Source organism: Phyllostomus discolor, chromosome 1 (genome assembly GCF_004126475.2).
Source record: "Phyllostomus discolor isolate MPI-MPIP mPhyDis1 chromosome 1, mPhyDis1.pri.v3, whole genome shotgun sequence".
NCBI lineage: Eukaryota > Metazoa > Chordata > Mammalia > Chiroptera > Phyllostomidae > Phyllostomus > Phyllostomus discolor.
This window is the reverse complement of record NC_040903.2, coordinates 195,717,095-195,738,072: the sequence shown is the minus strand read 5'-3', so window position 1 is coordinate 195,738,072 and position 20,978 is coordinate 195,717,095. Positions and strand designations below refer to the sequence as shown.

General features: G+C 37.3%; 1 protein-coding gene across 5 annotated transcripts in view; it reads left to right on the top strand.

The window, feature by feature from the left end:
• Positions 1-20,978, top strand: part of NUMB (NUMB endocytic adaptor protein) — a 135,355-nt gene that overhangs the window by 71,733 nt on the left and 42,644 nt on the right. For all 5 annotated transcript variants that reach the window (XM_028505724.2, XM_028505723.2, XM_028505719.2 and 2 more), the window contains one exon: positions 523-663. The gene's annotated coding sequence lies outside the window, so the exon portion shown is untranslated. The remainder of the gene's footprint in view (positions 1-522; positions 664-20,978) is intronic.

Genomic DNA, 20,978 nt, shown 5'->3' with positions numbered 1-20,978 from the left:
TTTTGTAAAATAGGTTTTTATAAAAGGTGATTGTAGTCCCTGCTTGGCTTAGTGTCTTCAAGTAGTAAGCCAAAATGGTCCCCAAATTTCATTGTTTCAGAATGATCTTTTTCCTAATAAGTATGAAAGTTTTCAGACATTGTTATATACATGGAGTCTGTAATTTGGCCTCCATGTACAAATTTTCACTGTCAGGAGTGAGGATAGATTTGAGAGGTAGATCAGTAGGGTGCTCATTGGATTATTACAATTAAAGTGCTTAAAAGTTCTCAGAATAGCATCTTTTCAAATCCTAAGACGTTATTGTTGTTTTACAAGACTAATATTATAATTGTCTTCAAAATGTGAAATGATTTGTTGGAGCTCAGGGTTACTCTAAGAGAAAGCATACTAATTATTTATTTTCCCCAAACCAAAATCTTTACTTTGGGACATTAGTTTTTTATTAGTATTGTAATCCAAAGTTTAAATATATGAGAAGGTAATAACTTCTTTTTCCTATTTCTTTAATTCTGTCTGCAGGTTGTAAAAATTAAAATGAACAAACTACGGCAAAGTTTTAGGAGAAAGAAAGATGTTTATGTTCCGGAGGCCAGTCGTCCACATCAATGGCAGACAGATGAAGAAGGGGTCCGTACTGGCAAGTGTAGCTTCCCAGTTAAGGTAAAAGATCATGTTTCTAGAAATCTGTGTGTGGAAGAGAACAGACAGTCTCTTCTATGTGAAGTACCATCAATTAGGACAGTTAAAAGAAAACCCTCCAAAACCAGTATCTTCGTATTCTACTATAATAGTAATAAAATGAGTTATAATTAGTAATTTTTCTCTTTATATTTATTTTAAGACTTTATTTATTTTTAGAGAGTGAAAGGAAGGGAGAAAGGAAAGGAGAAAAACATCTCGTATGTGCCCTGACAGGGGACTGAACCCACAACCAAGGCACGTGCCCTAACTGGGAATCGAACTGATAACCTTCTGCTTTGTGGCATGATGCCCAGCCAACTAAGTCATACTGGTTAAGGCGTGAGTGGTTTCTCTTTATATTTAAAGAGGGTATCTCTTTTATGTAGCTTTGTCACATTATTTTCTCAATGCTGAGACCTCTTTTAAGCTGGTGGAGGTACTTAAATCCTTCAGGGAATAAACGAGCAATGATACTTAACAGAAAACTGGAAGTACTGGTTTCAGATTTTGAGATTTGCTCTGTAAAGGGACACCTATTCATTACATTTATTCATTAGTTCCCTAAACCAAAATTTTTAATTTTGGATAATAGTTTTTTATTCATATGGCAATCCAAGGTTTAAATATATGAAAAGGTACGTAATCTAGTATAAATCTGAAATAAGCACAAATAAGACCACTTCTGATGAGAATAATGATCCTGAATTATCAAGAATCAAATTAATTTCAGTGGGATATGCTTACTAAGAGGAAGGACAGAAATAGGGAGAGTCTGCTTTCTTAAAGACAGGCCTGGCATGTTCTAGAAAAGCTTAGAAGAGTTAATTCAAAAGGGATTTTCTCATTAATCTTGTAATTTTTAATCATGTAGAGGTTGTTTAACTAATGCCTTCCTTCACTTGTCAAAACAGGAAATGGAAGCTCAAAGGTTAAGAGCATAGTGGGTGTTGTACAGGTGCTTTTTCTTACTAGTCCTTGAGATTCTGGAGAAGAGAGGTCATACTGGGTTGGCCAGAAAGTCCCTTTAGTTTTTTTGGTAAAATGAAAGATATGTTTTTGTTTTCACCAATAACTTTATTGATTTGGGTATTTTGAGTATGTCATCAGCTATCTCCCGCTTTTGGCTTCTAGTGAGTAGAGGCCAGAGGTGCTTCTAAACATCTTCCAATGCAAAATACAGCCCCACAGCAAAGAATTATTTGGCCAAAATGTCAGTAGTACCAAGAAACTTCACAAACCACTTTGGACACATTCGATCAGTCACAGCACCCTCTCCATACACTGCACAAGTCTTATTTTTGCGTTTCAGTGACATTTTACCTTCTTAGAATAATAAAGCATAATATGCTGAAAATGTTGCACATTCTTTCATCTTCAATATTTAAATGGCTGCACAAAGATTCATCAACTTTGATACATTTTTTAAATGCACACTCATATGACAGCTGTCACACTACAATCTAACAGAATCATTTGAATGAAGTTAAAAACAACTAAGTGCTACTAGAGCCATTGTATGGAAAAAACTTAATGAACTTTTTGGCCAACCTAGTGTTTAAGGAGATGGAAGAAATGTACACGCATACTGTTTAGTGAAAAGAAACAACTTCTAATTATATAAGCACATTGTGGATGATATATTAGTGTGGGGGGCATTAAATAGAGGGAACTTGTCCAAAAATGTTAATCTCTTGAGGAAAAACTTAGCTTAATATAAAATGTAAATTTTTTTACTATTTTTATAACCTTTTGTGTGAGTATGTTTGTAATTTTTCTCCTCCTTTTTACCACTTCAGTGTCATTGATTAAAACATGGACTAAAGCTTCAGAAACAAATAAACAAAAAATCTATATGACAGGAAAAGTGATTTGTAGAATCGACAGGTTAAATATATACATGGTTTTGAAAATACACAAATTTTTCCAGTGTCCATAACAGCATTTTCTTAATCACTTAGCTTTGTTTATTTAACTCACTTGCTGAAACTTCTTTTATAGGAATAATAAACATTTTAATTTTTAATGTTCAGTGTAATGTGAAAAGAAAAAAAATATCTCTCAAACATAAAAACTAACACTCTTCTTGACTACCTCTCCCGCCCTAAGAAGTTGGCACATTTTGAATATGAAAGTTGAGAATTAAGTGCAGAAAGGAGCACTCTTATATACTGCTGGTTCTTTAGAGTATAAATTATAATTAAGAGGGCAGTTTTTAAATATCAGTTAAAACTTTTAAATGCACTTTTTAAATGCATTCAACCAGCAATTTTACTTTACATTTAAGATATACTGCCATAAGTGGTCACCCTGACATTGTTTATAAAAGCAAAAATCTGGAAACAAATGCCCATCACTCTGTGATTGGATAAAGAAATTGTGGCACCTGTTAAATGGAATTCTTTGCTGCTATTAAAAAAGAAAAAGGTAGATCTATATTCGAGTATTTGGTAAATTTCTTTGAACACCCGCTATGTACCAGACATACTAGGTAAGGAAAAAACACACAGTTCTTGCTCTGTGGAGTTCATAGTCTCCTTGTGTGGGAGATAGACTCTAATGAGGTATTCACATTAATAATATTACAAACTGAGATAAATGCTTTTTAACAAAAGGGAATCTGGTTTTGTAAGAGCATGTGACAAAGTATGACCTAGACTATGGGATCAGGAAAGGGGTCCCTGAGAAAATCAAGTTTGGCCTGCTATCTGAAGATTGTGTAGGAATGGATTTCCAGAGCATGTCCGCATGATGGGAAGTGTGTGCACACAAACCCCGACGGGGGAGGAAAGAAGGACAGCAAGGAGCTAGGGGAAGGCAGTAGTGTATGAAGTTGTACGAGATGAGCCTGGAAAGACACCAGGCAGGCTTTGTAGGCTACGTGAAGGACTTTGAATGTTGAGGGTAAAGGGAAACCATTATTTATTTTACTGTGATAAAATATACATAACATAAAATTTATCATTCTAACCATTTCTAGGTCTAAGCACAGTGATATTAATAACATTCATATTGTTGTGCAGTCCTCACCACCATCCATCTCCAGAACCTTTTCATCTTTCCAAGTTGCCGGGACGCCGGCTGCAGTGTGGTTGGAGGTGGTGTGGAGGGGATGCAAGGGATCTAATGGAAGATTATTACAGTAATCTAGAGGAGTGGTGTAATGCTAGGTGGATTGGGGTGGTGACTGTGGAGATGGAAAGAAATGAAGTTGAGGGATGATTAAGAGACAAAGGGCAATAGGAGTTGGACATGGACTGGATCTAGGGAGTGAAAAGGGGCCTGGTACTCAGGATGGCACCCAGCGTCTGGTCCCACACTGATAGAGGTGGTGGTCATTGACATAGGAGACACTGAGAGAGCACTCTCTGTGCTTGCACAGAAAGATGACTTTAGTGTGCTTGTTACTAAATAAAGGCAAGATATAGAATAGCATTTATAATATGAGTATTTACAGTTAAAAAGAAAAAATATATACGTTCTATATATGTAATTACATATGGAACGAAGGATGGGGACCTTTCGGTACTATTGACATTTCTTGTGAACATGTATCATTTATAGTAAATCAGCAGGGAAGCCAGTTGAAAGAATGGCTGTCACGTAGGCAACTAACAATGTTGGCCAGTCTCTGTATCTTATCTGTTCTTCCTTAGTTTATATCCTCTGTTTTGAGGGTTTTTTTTTAAATACTGCCACTGCTTTAATCACCTTCTGGTCCTTTTTTTACCACTCTCTTAGACCATTACAGGAACTCTTGACTATTTGTCTTGCTTCTGATTTTGTTTCTGTTCCAAATTCTTATCTTAGTGCTGTAATAGTGATCTTCCTAAATCACAAACATGCTTATGTCACTTACCTGCTTCCTGTTCTTCAGTGGCTCTGTAATAAAATTTTAGAGTCATCTAGAGCTCTCTGAAAGCATACACTTACTTGTAAGCCGGGACTACCTGAGTTTGGATTTGAGCTTTGCAGTTGTTCACTGTGTGTTCTTAAGCAAATCACCTAGCATCTCTGTTCCTCAGTTTCATCATATGGAAAATGAGGACTAATGCCTGCCTAGTGCACCAGTGTTCTGAGAATTAAGTTAGTACAGTACATTTGAAAAACACAACAGTGCTCAGCACACAGCGACAGCACAATAAATGCTGCTGTTACTGTTTTATTGGTTAGACGCCACCTGAATACTGGAGTTTTTTAATCTACATTTCTTATGTCTTTTTTTTCCTCAATTGAAATTTTAAGACTGCAATTTTAAATGCCTTCTCTTGAATAGTAAGGAGCTACAAACTTTTGGTAGATGTTTGGTGTCTGAGGACTTATGCATTGGTCACGGCAACCTCCCCTACCTTAACAATTCTATTTTCCCAAGAGATGAGACCTTTTTCTGCAGCTTATAATTTTATTGCCTGAGTGTGACAATCTTCTGCATACACAATAATGTTTCATTTCAATGCTGCCTCACACTGTAATTTTTTTGGAAAATACTCTAGGTGACAAGTAGCCATCCGAACTTAAGTAAATGTTCAATCATGTGTGGTACCAGTGAATAAATCAGCTGAAGTGACAGCTGGCTGAACAGATACATTGTATTCATTTCTAAGTTTGCTAGGGTGCTGGCAGTGACAACTGCATCATAATTTGCTCTTCTGTCGAAACATTAAAAATTTGGAAAAACATGTCTTTGGATCAGAGCAATTTTCAGATAAGTTTTTTAACATAAATTGTGAAATGTTAATGGTTTATTCATCCAGAGCATTTCAGTTACTCATGATTTGCTGTATATTTTGCAAAGAAGTTTCAACTCTAACCAGTAACTCTTTAAAAACTTCTTTGTGGCATTGTATGAAGTAAGATTTCTGTTACAGATATTGTTAGGGAATTATTAGTAATAACCTGATTATTTTAAAGCCAGGACTTGAACTCCACTTGTCTAGATTTAGAAGGTTATGTTCTTAAGCACTATATTATAATTTTATACCATGATATGGAATATAAGTAACTTTTAATAAAAGTTAGTTTATTAAAAATGTTGACTATAATTTAAACTTAAATTTTTTAATCAAGTAATATATCCTTATGGTTAAAAAAAAAAATCTTTTCTGCCCCTAATTCCACTCCCTAGTATCACTTTTAAACCATTTTTATTTCTGTTTCTACCATTGGTAATATTTTTAACTTAATTAGGTAATACGGTTTTACGGCCTTTTCTTAATTTACCCATATTTATCCTCCACTGTAAGAAGGGGTGATTTAACCTACATATCCTAGCCTTCCATCTTCTGTTTGCCCCTTCTTTACCCAGACTTTTGGAATTAGATTATTTTAGTTTTTCTGTTTTTATACTCATAAAAATTATTGTTCTATTAATTTTAGATGGTATATCTTGATTCCTTACAATGTAAGATAAAAATACTCAAACACCTTACTCTCCCACCTTCAAACTGATATTAGCTATATTTTTCTTTGTAATGTATAGGTTCAATAACATTTTCAATCTATCTTATAGCCAGAATTTAGCTCCCTTTTTATCTTGAGTTTATCATAAAAGTTTTCATTATTGTGAGTTGTGTTATTGCTTCATGTAGAACTACGTAATGTGCTACATTTTTCTTCACCATAAGTCCAGTAAGTACTTCATTGATGTATTCTAAAGATACTCACTGAGTACCTGCTGTGTGCCAAGCAGTGCCCTAGGCACTGGGAATTCAGGGAACAAAACAGACAAATTCCTGCACAGTGCATACCTTCCAGTGGGTGTTAACAATGAATAAATATATATATATTATATATAAGTATGTGTGTGTGTGTGTGTGTGTGTGTGTATAAAAATAACGTTCCTGTACATCAAAAGGGAATTAGCTGTGAAGGGAGTGCATGGGAGGGGTGCCTGAAATTTCAAATAAGATGGTCAGGGGAGCCCTCCCTGGAAAAGTTACTTCTGAGCAAATAAAGTAAGAAGGAAGCATTCAGGTATCTGAGGAAGCGAACTGTAGGACAGCAAGCGCAGAGGCTCTGGAGCAGGAGAGTGCCTGGCATCGGATGCCCAGCAAGGAGCCGTGTGTTTGGAGTAGATGGTGCAGTGAAGGGGAGGTCAGGGGAGCTAGCATGGTGCCTGATAATGTAGTTCAGTACTTGTCAGTACTGTCAGACCGATCGCCTGCCTTTTTACTACAGATATCTTCTAAATAAAATGTTTGCATAGTATAACCTATTTATGCTTACATTAATAAACATATAAAGAAGAAACAAGAAAATTTAATGAAATCACCACCAGCCGTGTAAATGCTTGAATGTAACAATACACTAGAAGACCTGAAGAGTACACATTTACACAGAATCACTGTGGGTGAGGTAGCTGCAAATGTAGACTGATACGTGCACATGGTAATTCATACACCACAGAGGACTTTGCTTTGTGATGTCATTTTTTGAAATGGTAAACAACTTTCGGTAAATTCTTATCAAAGTACAATCTTCCCTTGACTGTCACAGCAACTGCATTGTACAAAATAATACACTGGTTGTGTTACATGTAAAATGGAGTTAGAGTCTACTCCAAAATAACTGCAAGTAAGTTTTTAATCTATTCTAAATGAATGTCCTGTAGGACATTTAATCTATTCAAATGTCATATAGGTAGCAAGAAATTTGTCAACTATGGCTCCTTGCCAATTACCTATACATAATTTTTCTGGTCATTGTTACCAAAAAAATGTCCCCCATACATTTTCAAATGCCTTCCTTTGAAAAACCCCTGGTGTAGGGCTTTCCAGACTATTCTATTTGAAGTGAAACGGGAAGCCATTGGAGAGTTTGAGCAGAAGAGTGATAGGTATATGAGTTAGACTGTATCAAAGGATCACTCACTGTTGTGCCGAGCAAGGAAGGTCACAAAGTGTCACGAAGAGAAAGTGAAGTCAAGAATGGCACTGAGGTTTTGAACTGAGTGACTGAAAGGGTAGAGTTGCCATATATTATTTTAGGGAAGGTTGTTGGTAGAAGAGAGGATTGTGAATGAAGAATGATATCAAGCATTCAGTTCTGATTCTGTTATAAATGATATCTTTTTAAAAATTTCATTTTCTCTGCATATGACTCTCATGGAAATACAATTGAATTTTTAAAAAGACTTTATTTATTTATTTTTAGAGAAACGGGGAAGGGAGGGAGAAAGTGGCACATAAACATCGATGTGTGAGAGAAACATTGATGGACTGCCTCTCACACGCCTCCCAACTGCAGACCTGGCCTGCAACCCAGGCATGTGCCCTGGCCAGGAATCGAGCCAGTGATCTTTCTGTTCGTGGGGAGCGGCCTAAACCACTGTGCCGTACCAGTCAGGGCTACAATTGATTTTTGTATGTTGAAATATACAATTGACCTTTAAAAAATTGGTATATAGTTGACATACAATGTTATTTTAGTTCACCTGTACAGCTAATGATTCAGTATTTGTATATATTGTGAAAAGGATACAATCGAGCTTTTTTATTTTAAAGATTTTATTTATTTATTTTTCAAGAGAGGGAAAGAAACCTCAGTTGGTTGCCTCTCCTATGGGCCCAACTGGGGGCTAAACCCACAGCCCAGGCATGTGCCTTGATGGGAATTAAACCAGTGACCTTCTGCTTTGCAAAACAAACTGCCTTACAAACTGAGCCACACCGGTCAGGGCTACAACGGACTTTTGTATGTTGAAATTATATCTAGTGACTTTGCTAAATTCGTTTATTATTTGTATGTTCTTTTGAATTTTCTAATAGAATTATATAATCTATGAAACTAGAGTTATAGTTCTTAAATTCCAGTCCTTGTGCTTTTAATTTCTTTTTGTTTCCCTACTGCACTGGTCAGTCTGGTAATCAATAGTGGGTAGAATGGTGATAACAAGAATCCGTGCTTTATTTCTGATCTTACCACAATTTATCAGATTAAACAAGTTTCTTTCTATTCATGATTGAAAATAATTCTAAAATTATGAATGGAAATTAAATATTATCAAAAGTCTTCTGTACCTATTAAGATGATTATATCATTTTATCTTTAATTTTTTTAGGTAGTAAATTACACTCACTGGGATTTTTGAATAGTCAACTAACCTTACGCTCATGGAATAAACTCCATTGTTCAGTGGCCATCATGATCAAGTTGAGACTATTAGTATATGCTGAATTCTGTTTGCCAGTATTTTGGTCAGAAATTTTACATCTGTGTTTTTGAGGCATGTTGGTCTACAGTCTTACAACATCCTTGTCAGGTTTTATATTAACAGAATTGAGGCTGGATTACAGTTCTGACAGGGCTCTATCTACTGCTGGCGTACGTCCACCACAGGGCATCCTTGTCCCATGTTCTGAGAACCGTGGTGTTTGCGAGAGCCTATCCCTGTGGTATGTCCTTAACTGTACTTCCGCACTCCTCAGCAAACTGAAAGTGCCAGAAATTTACTCTGTTTTGACATGTTTCTTTTGTTTCCTGTGCTTCTTATAAATTGGTAGTTTTCTATATAGGCTTGATCAGATTTAGCTTTGATTTTTTTTCCTCAGGAATACTTTATTGGTGGCACGGGCTGTTATCAAAAGGCACACAATAGCTATTTATCTACCTTGTGATAACAGCAATCATTAATTCATTAAGGGTTGCAAAATGGTGATAATCCAGTTCTGTTATCCCTTCTTCCTTTACCAGTTATAATGTTCCTATGAAGGAAAATTCCCTTTATCTACTGTTTGGTTAGCAGTGGTATAGTTTAACTAGGAAAAACCAGTATAATTCATTTATGAAAGAAATATTGAGCTATGAGAAAGATCAGGCCCCACTTCAGCCATAAGCAACATTACCAAAATGAATGACTCTATTTGAGTAGCCACCTTTTTAATTTTTATTATTGATTTGGGAGAGAGAGAGCAAGGGGGTGAGGAAAAAAGACATCAATTTGTTGTTCCACTTATTTATGCATTCATTGATTGATTCTTGTATGTGCCTTGATCGGGGATCAAACCCACAACCTTGGCATATTGGGACAACACTGTTACCAACTGGGCAACCTGACCAGGGCCTCTCAGCCACCTTTTTTAAAAGGAGAATAACATGAACTTAATGTATATAAGAGCAGTAAACTGTGAACCCTTACTTAAATAGGAGAGTTGCATAAGTAATGTGAGATAATTGAAAGAAGATAGAGCTAGAAATTAAAAGATTGGAATTCTGTTCCTGGTTTTGTTGCTATATTAGTTATGTGACTTTGTTTAAATTACTTAAGTTTTTTGACACCCAGTGTCATATCTGAGAGATGAAGGTTTTGGACCTCTTTATTTTTAGCTTTAAACTTAATGTGATTTGATTTAATACATATGCTTAGGTTATGTGACTTGTTTAAATGTAATCGTACTCCAAATTTATATTTAAAGAATAGCCCACTTTAATTTGATTTTACAACTTCTCTTTGAGTAAAGGCCCCAAACAAGTTTTGATACCATGTTTAGCATATTTGCATCTTGTATTTGCTATATAAAGCAGGCCATGCATATGTGATAATGTCTTATAGCTTCTTATAAACTAATAATTGTGAATTATGCTGCTTTGTTAAAGTTGAGAATTGCTTACTGTACAGTGTCTCACGAAAGAGCTCTGCATTTCTTCTCATGGATAACATTACCAAAATGGGTAAAATATACTTTTTAAATACTTTTTTCAAGAAAAGGAAAAATGACTTAATTCATTCAAGAATGAAATTCCACATAATAGTTTTTCTAAAGCACATTTTTGTGAATAAAGTCCCTTACCCAGAGGGAGTTTGGAAAAGACATGCGGACAAAAGAAGTCCCAGTGTCAAATATTTTAGCCATTAAAGCATAAATCAGCTGCAATTCTTCAGAGAGATAGTGTCTCGGAGAAGAAAAGAGACCTCTTTAATAATGTCTATCTCAATGGGCATGTTTTTCTCAGAGTCTAATAAGACACAGCACTGATTCCCAGCTCCACGTTTCTAAAATGGATTATGAAGCAAAGAGTCAGTCCACATGGGAGGTATTTCTGTTCTCTTTACACCATGTCCACCCCCTTTTTGTTGGCATAAATACCCATTTGTGACCAGTTGAATGATCAAGATGATAGAATAAAATCCCTTGGAGACGCTTTAAAACCTGTATTCATTTCTCAGCACCTAAAGGCAACTCAGAGATCATAAAACTACTTTTTCATTTTTTTATTTCATAAAATAGAAAGAGAGATTAAATGACTTGGCGGTAGTACTAGAAATGAGCCTTACTAAATAAAAAAGAAAGAAAATAAATATGTAATACTAGAGGTAAGAAAGTGGCAAGACCCAGTTACAGACCCAAGTTGTGTGAATACTGTATATTTATGCTGATAATATGAAAATTTAGATTAACTAAGAGTGTTCTACAAAAATATATATTGTTAAACTTAGCTAAAGTAGAAAAAGAAAAGTTGAATAGGCCCCTAGCTGTGAAGTAGTTTTTAAAACTCCAAAACTATTTCCCCCCCAAAACTGAATATAGATGGTTTTACAGGTCACTCCTTTCAAAATCTTGAAGAATAACTCTTATGCTATTTATACCAGAGCATGTAGAAGGGGGGAAAAAGAATGGTTTTCAGATTTTGTTACAGTATGAACAAAATTCTGATAAAACTACCTAATAAAGATGACATAAAAACAAAAAGAAAAATCGTAGACCAACTCCACTTAGAAATATAGATGAAAAAGTCAGCAGAAAAATAGAGCAAATGGCATCTAAAAAGTTAAACCATAGTAGGGTTTAACTCCAAAAATCCACAAATGGTTTTTTTTTTTAAGACTTTTATTCATCTTCAGAGAGGGAAAGTAAGGGAGAAAGGGAAGAAGAGAAACAGCAATGTATGGTTGCCTCTTGCGCACCCCCCACTGGGGGATCTGGTCTGGAACCCAGGCATGTGCCCTGACTGGGAATCGAACCAGTGACTCTTTAGATCACAGGCCGATGCTCAATCTACTGAGCCACACCAGTCAGGGCTCCACAAATGATTCTGTATTAGGTAATTTGATATATAGTTCATCACATTGATGGGCCTAATAAGAAAATTATTGCAGCAGAAGCAAAGTTGAAGGACTCAACATTTCTTGATTTCAGAACTTGATACAAAGCTATAGTAATCAAAACATTGCCATTCTGGCATAAGAATGATATATATAGAATAATGGAATAGCATTGAGAGTATAGAAGTAAACCTATGCATCTATGGCCAATTGATTTTTGACAAGAGTACCAAGGCCATTCAATGGGGAAAGAATAGTCTCATCAACAAATGTGATGGGAAAACTGGATATTCATGTGGGAAAAAAAGAACTTAGACCCCCACACCTCACACCCTATATAAAAATTAACTCAAAATGGATCAACAATGTAAATAAAAGTAAAAATTAGCATAACTTCTTAGAAGAAAACATAGGGGTAAATCTTCATGAACTTGAATCTGGCAATAGATTTTTGTATATGATACCAAAAGCATGAGCAACAAAAGAAAAATAGATAAACTGGACTTCCTTAAAATTAAATATGCCAAAAAAAACCTTCTGTGCATCAAAGGGTATTTTCACAGAAGTGAAAAGACAACTACAGAATGGGAGTAAACATTTGGAAATCATGTACTGATAAGATTCTAGTATCCTGAATATAAAAGAACCTGATTGAAAAATGGGCAAGGGCTTGAATAGAAATTTCTCCAAAGATATACAAATGACCAATAAGATACTTAATGTCATTAGTTATCAGGGAAATGCATATCAAAACCACAGTGAAATAATATATCACACCCACTTGAATGGCTATATTTGAAAAACAAAAATAGAAAATAATAAGTGTTGACAAGGATTTGAAGAAACTGTGAACCTTATACATTGTTGATGGGAATGTAAAATCATTCAGTGGAAAACAATTTGGTGGTTTCTCAGAAAGCTAAACATGAAATTACCATATAACTCAGCAATTCCATTGGGTGTATACCCCAGAGAATAAGAAACAGGTACTCAAATAAATATATACACACTCATGTTTATAGCACCACTATTCATAATAGCCAAAAGATGGAAACAGGCCAAATTGAAATGTGTCCCTCAATTGAAAAATGGATAAACTGCAAGGAATATTACTCAGCTATAAAAAGCAGTCAAGTATTTATACACACCACAATGTAGTGAAACTGAAAAACAGTATGCTAAGTGAAATATGCCAAATACAAAGAGTCACATATCGTATGATTCCATTTATATGAAATATTCTGAAAAGGTAAGTCCATAAAGACAGTGCAGGTTATTGGTTGCTAGAGGATGTGGGAAGGGGCAATGGGAGGCAAATGCTCAATGGGAATGCTTAAAGGAAATGCTTCCCATTCCCTTTTGGTGTGAAAAAAGTTTTGGAATTAGATAAAGATACTGATTGCATAGCATTGTGAATGTACTAAATGCCACTGAATTATTTACTTTAAAATGGCTAATTTAATATAATGTGAATTACACCTCAATAAAAAATGTTAAAAATATTTATTATGCAATCGCAATAAATTATCTTAGCAAAATAGGAATAGCAGCCCTGGCTGGTGTGGTTCAGTTGGTTGGAACATTGTCCCATAAACAAGAGGTTCACAGGTTTGATTCCCGGTCAGGGCACATACCTAGGTTGTAGGTTCAGTTTCCGGTCAGGGTGCATATGAGAGGCAACTGATCAATGTTTCTCTCTAACATTGATGTTTCTCTCCCTCTATTTCTCCCTCCCTTGTTCTCTCTTTAAAATCAATAAGTATGGCCTTGAGTGAGGATTAAAAAAAAATAGGAATAGCATAATATATTACTTAAATGATTGAAAAACTATCCCAGAATCATGCATAATTATGAAACATTTACATCGAATTTGAGGGGAAGATGGGGTTGCTCTCAAACACTGCTATTATTTAACACGTTTAGAATCACCTCTACATAAGAAAATGAATAAAAAACTGTAAATGTGGGGAATGGAATACATTTGTTGTGTTTGTTTCTGCATATGATGTCTAGCTGAAAAACCCAAGAGAATCAACCAAAAAAAAAAAGTTTCAAATGATAGGAAATTGGAGTAGTTTTGGCTACTTGTAAGATATACTAAAATCAATAAATTTTCAAAAAACAGTTTACTTAGAAAATATTAGGGTCCTCTGATTCTGGCAGAATGTGGAGTAAGCTAACATAGAAATACTCCCAATACCCTATTTAGAATCACTGACTACATTTTCAAACTTTTGCTCTTAAAGCACAGCCAAGTGTTCAGTGAGACAGAACTCTCCAGTTACCAGAAGTTGAGAAAGCAAGGAAGGAATCGTGCCATCTGATGGGGCAGCGTGAGAGGGAGAGGGTTTGTGAGCTAGAGCCTTTGGTTTTAACATCCATTTTCAAAGTCCTGGACTCATAAAAAGCAGGTAATTAGAACTGAGAACCCAGCATAGAACTACAACCTTTGTGGGCTTTACAATCAGTGAAATAGAGAACTAGAAGGAAAAGAAAAGAGAAAAAATAAAAAATTTTTAAAAATCTTCTCTCTATTCAGACCCTGGGTTAAAAAAAGAGTCTCCCAAGAGAAAAAAAAAATGAAGCTATGGATTTGGACTTTATATGTTAAAGAATAAACTGCATGGTGTGAGAATCCTCAAATTAATATACAGTAGGTCTTGGGCCCCTAATATACCTGAGGTACATTTTAGAAGCAAATGTAAAAAACCATTCCACAATCCAGAATGCATGAAATTCCCCCAGAAAAATTGAGCTTCAGTGAAGATGAACTTAAATTTTTTGTAAGTTATAAACCATATGTGGAAATGATTAGCAGATACAATAAAGGATTATACAATAAAAGACAACACGAGGATTAGCACTTTAAAATCTTGAAACTTAGACTATAAAGGAGACTATAAAATGTACATATAAATTAATTGAAGACATTAAAAAATGAACTCAAACCATAAGGAAAAAGGACAGTGAAAAAAAGGAATAGGTAGGTTCACAAAGAATCAAATCTCAGTTTCTGAAAGTGAAAAATATAGTTATTAAAATTGAATTTAGTGGATTAGACCTAGCTGAAAAGAAATTGGTAACTGGAAGATAGATTTGATACAGTTACCCAGAATGTAGCACAAGGTGATGAAAAAATATGAAAAAAGATGGAGGAATAGGTGGACGCACCGTACCTCCTCGTACAACCAAGATTAGAAAAACAATAATTTACAACAATAATTTACTATCAGAATAACACCCAGATCCAGCAGAGGATTTATCTGAATGGAAGTCGAGCAGCCAAGAAGTTGAAGTAGATGCGTTCATCCAGACTGGTAGGAGAAGACGAGCCGGGCGGGCACGGGCTGGCTCAGGTCGGTGGCGTGCAGAGGTCGGGGGAAGGTTTGGCACAAAATCGGCGCAAAAGCCATCCGGGGGCGCAAGAAGGCAGCGGTGATCCCTGAGTACACAAGCTGCGGCTGGCAGACCCAGAGGGGTAGCGATTGTGGACCAGGGCAGAACTCACAGCCCAGAAGCCCAGACAAGGGTCTGAGTCCAGGAGAACGGAACTATCGCCATTGTTTTCTCCCATCCGCTCCCGCCCCCACCCCACCCCACCCCACCACCCACATATAACGTCACAATCTAGCGACTGGGGTGCCCAGCCCCAGTGAGCACCTAAGGCTCCGCCCCCCACCGTAACAAGAGCAACCAGACTGAAAAAAAAAAAAAAGAGATAGGGGAAAAAAATATGTTTTCAACAGAGCAGATCAGTCCCCCAGGACTCATCCTTTTGAGCGACCAAGAACTAGCCAATCTATCAGATGCGCAGTTCAAAACACTGGTGATCAGAAAGCTCAAGGAACTGGTGGATTTTGAACGAAATTTAGATGAAAGAATGCAGATTACCATAAAAGAGATGCGGGAAGACACGTGGAGGAGAGCCAATAGTGAAAGGAAGGAATATGAGTCTCAAAACAATACGGTGGACCAGAAGGAAGATAGAATCAACCAAGCAGGAAAGCATGATGAAATAAGAATTCAAAAAATTGAGGAAAAGATTAAGAGCATCCAAGACACCTTTAAACGTTCCAATATCCGAATTATAGGGTACCAGAATCGGAAGGGGAAAAGCGACAGATTGAGCACGTATTTGAACAAATAATAAAGGAGAACTTCCCCAATCTGGCAAAGGGAACAGTCTTCCAAGAAATCCAAGAAGCTCAGAGAGCCCCAAAGAAGTTGGACCCAAGAAGAAACACACCAAGGCACATCATAATTACATTAGCCAAGGTAAAAACAAAGGAGAGAATCCTAGAAGCAGCAAGAGATAGGGGACAGTCACCTACAAAGGAGTTCCCATCAGACTGTCAGCTGATTTCTCAAAAGAGACCTTACAGGCAAGAAGGGGCTGGAAAGAAATATTCCAAGTCATGAAAGACAAGGACCTATATCCCAGATTGCTCTATCCAGCAAAGCTCTCATTTAGAATGGAAGGGCAGATAAAGTGCTTCTCAGATAAGGTCAAGTTAAAGGAGTTCATCATCACCAAGCCCTTATTTTATGAAATGCTAAAGGGACTTATCTAAGAAAAGAAGATAAAGAAAAACATGTATAGTAAAAGGACAGCAAACTCACAAATATTAACAACCACACCTAAAGCAAAACCAATAGAAACTAAGTAAACAATTAGAACAGGAACAGAACCACAGAAATGGAAGGCACGTGGAGGGTTCAGCAGGGGGGTGGGAGGAGGAGAGAGGGGAAAAAGATATAGAGAATAAGTAGCATAGAATGTAGGTTGAAAATAGATAGGGGGAGGGCAAGAATAGTACGGGAAATGTAGAAACTAAAGAACTCATAAGTATGACACATGGACATGAACTAAAGGGGGGAAATGTGGGTGGGAGGGGGGACAGGGGGAGGGGAGAGAAGGGGGAAAATGGGACAACTGTAAGCATAATCAATAAATATATTTAAAAAAAAGAAAAAAGAAAAAAAATGAAGAAACATGGATAAACACATTTAGAAGTCCAGTAGCACTAATAGGCCTAATGGACTTCAGGGAGGAAAAAAGAGGATGAAATTATTCAAAGCAGTATTTGAATCCTCAGATTGAAGAAGTAGGATAAATAAAGTCTGATACATCTATGTACAGTTGATTTTTGACAAGGGCACAAAGTGCACTCAGTGGAGAAAGAATTGTCTCGTCACCCATTGTTGCTCTGTCAACTTGATTTCCACATGCGAGAGAATGAAGTTGGATCCCTACCCACACCACATAAAAAAGAACTCAATGGATCAGTGACCTAAACATAAGATTAAAAACTATACAACTCTTAGAAGGAACACAGGGGTAAATCTTCATGACGTTGGAGCAATGGAGTCGTAAATATATTAAGAGCACAAGGAACAAAAGAAAAAATAGATAAATTGAAGTTCATCAAATTTAAAAACTTTGTGCATCAAAGGATGTTTATAGGAAGTGAAAAGACTGCCTACAGAATAGCAGAAAATATTTGGAAATCATATCTGATAAAGGTTTATATTCAGAGTATAAAACATCTCTTACAACTCAAATGCTTAAAGACAATTTAAAAATGGGCAAAGGATGTGAACAGACATTTCTCCAAAGATAATATACAAATGACAAATTAACACTTGAAAAGACAATGCTCAACATCATTAGTTACTCAGGGTATGCAAATTAAAATCATGAGATGCCACTTCACACCCATTAGGATGATTAAGTTTTTGAAAAATTGAAAATAAAGTACTGACAAATATGTGCAGAAATTGAAACCCTCGTTAATTTTCACAGGAATGTAAAATGGTGCAACACTGTTGAAAATAGCATAGCAGTTCCTCAAAATCTAAACATGTAATTACCCTACGTGACCCAGCAATTCTCCTCCTAGGCATATACAAAAGGAATTGAAAGCAGAGAGTAAATGGATCTTAGATGTCAGTGTTCATTGCAGCAGCATTCATAATACCAAAAATGGAAATAACCCAATGATTTGTGAACAGGTAACTGGAAGAAAAAAATGTGATATATACAGCTAGGTCTGTCTGGAGAAAGTTAGCCATTGTTAATGTAGTGAGAACTGTGTGCACAACATGGATGTAACCTGGCAGCCAGGAGAGTGGACGGAATGTGCATGTGTGAACAATGACAACTTCACTCTACTAGTCAGTGGGGGTGGTAGACTCTTGAGTGAGCATGTATACTGTGTGGTGGTAGCATTCAAATGACTAAAACGAGTAGAGCAACAGATCTGCCTCAAATTTTGTGTGTTAAGCTTGAATAGTCCTCCATGGAAATTATTCAATGATTCAGAAGGCTGCAGCTATGGGCAACTGGTGATTGGCAGCTTCATCACAACAATGTGTCTACTTATGCATCGCATCTCAGACAGAGTATTTTGGTGAAACATCAAATCATGCAGGTGACAGCCTCCCTTCGGCACAGATTTGGCACCCTGTGACTTCTGGCTTTTCCCAAAACCAAAATCATCTTTGAAAGATAAGAGATTTCAGATCATGGATGAGATTCAGGCAAATATGAGGGGGCAGCTGATGGTGACTGGGAGAACTGTGTGAGGTCCCAGGGTTCCTGCTTTGAAGGGGACTGAGGTATCATTATCCCTGGGTACAGTGTTTCTTGTATCTTGTGTCTTCTTCAGTAAATGTTTCTATTTTTCATATTACATGACTGGATACCTTCTAGACAGACCTTGTACATGCAATGGCATATATTATTCCACCATTAAATAATGAGTTCATGATACTGCTACAACTTGGATAAACCTAAGTGAAGCTCTAACACTAAAGGGACAAATGTTATAATAATTCCACTTATATGAAATATCTAGAAAAGCATTTTATAGAGATGGGAAGTAGATTAGAGGGTACCGGGAGCTGGGAAGGGATGAACTGGGGAGTTATTGCTTAATGGTTATGTTTAGAGTGATGAAAAAACTTGAGGAAATAGGTAGTGGGTGATGGTCGCCTGACCATTGTAAATGTAATTAATACCACTGAATTGTACACTTTAAGATGGTTTTAATGGCAAGTTTTATGTTACACATGTAGTTTTAACCACAATTTTCAAAAATTAATGTAGCCTGACCAGTGTGGCTCATTGGGTTGGGTGTCAACCTGCAAGGTAAAAGGTCAACAGTTTTGTTGGAAACCTCCCTGCCTGGTTTCAGAAGCTGTAACCCCCCCCCCCCCCCCCCCACCATGGCTAAGGCTGAGTGAAGGACCTTGGGGCCATAGCCACTAGGAGACAAAGCTTCTTCCTGGCTGGGGCGCCGCCTCTGCCCTCTTGTACTATAACCTTGCTATGGCCCTGGGCGTATGACTGGTTAGCCATGACAGGTAAGATTCCTCAAGGGAGGGACGACCTAAGACAGGCATGGCCACAAAATGGGGCCCTCAGGGAAGGACTTGGGGGGCTATAGAAAAAGGGAGTGATGGACCCTCGCCCCTCAGCTTTGACATAGCCTGAGTCCTCATTCTGTCTGTGAGAAGTCTCCTAATCTCTAGGCTGCCTTAGTCCCCCCACCTGATTTAAGCCTGAAACAATGCCAGAGGTGGGTGCGGCCCTGTGCTGGAAAGCATGGTGTTTATTTTCTTCCTTTGTTCCAAATTGTGTATTTAAATCTTGACTTGCTTCCCTTCACTCTTGGTTCCCTGTATATTTTTCATTTCACTTTGCATAGCCTTCACTTCTCCCTTTATTTGTGGTTGTGCTCAATCACTTTTCTGAGCATCCTGGTCACCAGTGTTTTGAACTCTGTATCTGATAAGTTGGCTATCTCAGTGTCACTTAGTTCTTACTGTGAAGTTTGGTCTGCTCTTTCATTTGAGTGATATGTCTTTGTCTCCTCAATTTGGCAGCCTCCCTACATTTCTGTGTATTAGGTAGAGCTGCTTTGACACCCTGTGTTGGCACACCTGTTATGTTGTAAGGGGCACAGCCTTAGGTATTCACCACGGTGATGCAACCTGCCTCGCCACTTTGCACTGTATGTGGAGGAGGGGTCAGACAGGGAACAATGCCACTTGTTCAGCTCTCACCCATTTTCCAGTCACTTCCCCCACTTCCTGCAAGCGACTGCCCCCTTCTAGCTGCTGCCCTGTGCTGATTCCCAGAGTGGGTGGGTTTGTGTACCTGTAAGATCTTGTGGGCCCCTTTAAATGGACTATCCTGAGAGACTGGCAGTTTCTTCTGCCACCCCAACCCCCACTGGTTTTTGCAGCCACGAGGCTTTATTTTCCTGTACTGGCACCCTGGGCTACACAGCCTGGGCTGAGGCTGGGATCGCTTGCTCCACAGTGTCCCTCCCAGTTGTTTATCCGCCATACATGAATGCGGGACTGCCCATTCTGCTACCTTACCACACCACACTGCATCCTCCCTGCCCCTCCTACTGTCTGGATGAATGTTTCTTCTTTAAATCCTTGGTTATTGGACTTCCATAAAGTTCCATTTCTGGCACTTCTGGTTGTTTTTTGTTTTTATATTGGTTGTCATCTTTCTTATGGTTGGGCGAGGAGGCGAAGCAAGTCTACATATGCCTCCGCCTTGGTGGGAAGTCTCAGGTTGTTAGCATATTTAAATCCTTGTCTTCTGTATTGATAAGCATTTCTAAAGATGAACTTATTCTCTTCTGGTACAGCAAAGGAGACACCTTACAAATGGAGATTTCCCTTACAAAGTAAATGTCTTTTACAAAAGGTAACTTCTATTTGGATTTCAGGGCTTCTCTTTTATATGTTGTTTCGTAAATTAGCCAGACTGAAATAATCCTTATGCCAAAGAGACATATTCTGGCGTGACAAAAATCGTTCCCCTACAGCTGCTAGGCTGAAACCTGTACAGCCCGTGACTGCACTGAATACTGTAGGCAGTTGTAACACAGCGGTACTTGTGTAATGCATTGCACTAGAATGTTAAGACAGCTAGGTGTCACTTGGCAATAGGCATTCTTTGGCCCCAGTTTAATCTTATGGTACCCCTGTTGTGCATGTGGTTTGTCTTTGACTGAAAAGGTTTTTATGCAGGGCATGATTGTGTATCTTCTTGGATTGTGTATTCAGAATTTTTCCCTAAGAAGGTTATACTCTTTTCGGTTTAGAACTATATATAACGCATTATATTGATTCACCATTTGATGTAGAGAACATCCAGACCTACAGAGACTTTATAAGTTTATTTGAGCCAAACTGACTACATAACCAGAAGCAAGATCTCAAATGCTTCAGA